Raw genomic sequence first — 3,217 nt, forward strand, 5'->3', positions numbered from 1 at the left:
TGAGTACAGTCTGAAATGGACATTTCAGTTTTTGAAAATTCAGTATATAGGAAAGGACAAAAGGAATGATTGAGGGGTCAGAGGGGTTAGGTTATGATCAGCTATTGTATAATGTGGGCATGTTCACTTTGAAAGACAATGTTAAGAAGTGATATGATTTTGTATCTTAGAGTGAAAATCTGATTCATCTTTTCTAGAGGAGCAAACCAGAGGACACATCCTGCAATTGAAAAATATTAAATACAAATCTAATCTGCCGAAAAATCATTCTATTGAATGAGTGGCAAACATATGGAATGGGCTTCTTGGAAAAACAACGAAAGAAGATTGTATTGACTTAATTAAATACAAGTTAGCTCATTTCTGTCAAGACATTTTAAAATACAGTACATGAGTAATTTGAAATATGATTATATTGTAAGTGTTGCATGCTTAGGCGTAAGTGACTTTGCACTTATAGTTCCCACAGCTTTCCACTATTGATGTTTACTCACATTGGGGCCAGTGTGGGCCCAGTGCAGACTTGTGGCGGATGATTCTGGTAAGTTGGTGGCAGAAAAGTTGGCAGAGGGGTGAGCATGAGACCCAGTATCAGCATTGACAGCTGTTACATCAGCAGAGGTAATGTTGGCAAGTTAGAACCAGCAGCAAAAAATGGCTCCTGAGGATCAGTGACTTTGATGTTGGCTAGGTCCAGTGCTTGTGGCGACAAAGCGGTGATGGAATGAGCATCACGGTGACATTGATGGAGAAGGCAGTATCTTCTCCATCAGTTGGCATTGGAGATGTTGGGCTTCAGCTGCAGCTATGCAGTAGGCCCAAATTGGTACTCCTGGAATGGACTGTGATGTGGGGGGCATTGATGGGCCCAGAACCTATTGTGGAGACCCCTTGATGTCAAGTGGAACACAAGGAAAGAGGAAGATGACTCTGTTTTTACTATATTTAAGTCTTATGTCTTAATTTCAGTTTTATATCTTAATATTTTCGGTAAGTCAAAATGGTGCCAGAGCATGGTGACATATTATATTTTTCACTGTATTATTTTGTTAAAACAAAATGACATTAAATCATTCAAATTCTGCAAAAATTCAAATTCGTCATATCTGTCTTTTGTGAACAAATTGACATATTTTAAATCAGTCAACAACCATTTATGTAACATCCATAATATTATAAAACATTCCAAGGCAGTTCAGAGGAGCACCACAAAACAAAATTTAACATGGAGCAGAAGGAGATATGAGGACAGATGAGGAAGGTATTAAGAAGTGTCTCTAATGAGGAAAGAGAGATGGGGATGATTATTGAGAGAATTCCAGCACTCAGATCATCAGGAGCTCAGCCAACAAAGTTACTGCATTTAAAATCAGGTATGTACAAGCAGCCAGTGCCAGAGGAGGCTAGGTATCTCACAGCATTGTAGGACTGGAGAACATTAAAAAGATAGGGAAGGCAAGGACATTATTATACAGGAGTCCCAATTTATGAACGGATGAATTATGAAAGCTTGTACTAACAAGCAATTTCATATTGGGGTGTAATTTTAAAGATCCGACATGTAAACAATTCCTGTTATTTATGAAATGCTCTTTTATATTGTTCTGCATTGTGTTCCAACTTGCATGCGAATCAACTTGTGAACAGACTGCAGAAGGGAAACCAGTCGCAACCCAGGGATTGCCTGTATTCACAAAGAAGAACAAAGAACAATGAAAATTTACCACCCAGGAACAGGCCCTTCAAGCCTGAGCCGATCCAAATATACTGTCTAAACCTGTCGGTCAATTCCTAAGCATTTGTGTCCCTCTGCTCCCCACCTACTCATGCATCTGTCCAGATGCATCTTAAATTAATCTACCATGACTGCCTCTACCACCTCTGCTGGCAACAAGTTCCAAATGCCCACCACCCTCTCTGTGAAGTACTTGCCGCGTGTATCCCCCTTAAACTTTCCACCACTCACCTTGTAAGCATGACCTCTGGTTATTGAATCCTTCACCCTGGGAAAAAGCTTGTCCCCATCCACCCTGTCTATACCCTTCATGATTTTGTAAACCTCAATCAGGTCCCCCCTCAATCTCCTTTTTTCTAGTGAAAATAAACCTAACCTACTCAACCTCTCTTCATAGCTAGTGCCTTCCATACCAGGCAACATCCTCGTAAACCGTCTCTGCACCCTCTCCAAAGCAACCTTTTGATAATGTGGCGACCAGAACTATACACAATATTCTAAATGCGGTCAAACCAATGTCTTGTACAATTTTAATATGACTTGCCAGCTGTTATACTCAATACCCCGTCCAATGAAGGCAAGCATACTATATGCCTTCTTGACCACTCTATCCATCTGTGCAGCAACCTTCAGGCTACAATGGACCTGCACTCCCAGATCTCTCTGCCCATCAACTTTACCCAAGGCTCTTCCATTCATTGTATACTTCACTCTGGAATTAGACTTGCCTAAATGCATACCTCACATTTGTCTGGATTGAAAGTCATCTGCCACTTTTCCGCCCAATTCTCCAGTCTATGTATATTGTCTTGTATTCTCTGACAGTCCCTTATGCTTTCTGCTACTCCACCAATCTTTGTGTCATCTGCAAACTTGCTGATCATACCAACAGTGCCCTCTTCTAGATCATTTATGCATATTACAAACAACAGTGGCCCCAAACTGACCCCTGTGGAACACCACTGGTCACCTTTCTCCATTTCGAGAAACTCCCTTCAACTACTACTCTTGTCTCCTGTTGCTCAACCAGTTCTTTATCCACCTAGCTAGAACACTCTGCACACCATGTGACTTCACTCTCTCCATTAGTCTACAATGGGGAACCTTATCAAACGCCTTACTAAAGTCCATATATATGACATCAACAGCCCTTCCTTCATCTAACAACTTGGTCACTTCCTCGAAGAACTCTATTAAGTTGGTAAGGCACGATCTCCCCTGCACAAAACCATGTTGCCTATCACTGATAAGCTCATTCTTTTCTCAATATAAATAGATCCTATCCGACAGTACCCTCTCCAGCAACTTCTTCACCACCGACATCAGGCTCACTAGTCTGTAGTTACCCAGAATATCCCTACTACCCTTCTTGTACAGGGGGACAACATAAGCTACCCTCCAGTCCTCCGGCACCTCACCTGTATTTAAGGATGCCACAAAGATATCTGTCACGGCCCCAGCTATTTCCTCTCTCGCCTCCCT

This window comes from Chiloscyllium plagiosum, chromosome 11 (assembly GCF_004010195.1).
Source record: "Chiloscyllium plagiosum isolate BGI_BamShark_2017 chromosome 11, ASM401019v2, whole genome shotgun sequence".
Taxonomy (NCBI): domain Eukaryota; kingdom Metazoa; phylum Chordata; class Chondrichthyes; order Orectolobiformes; family Hemiscylliidae; genus Chiloscyllium; species Chiloscyllium plagiosum.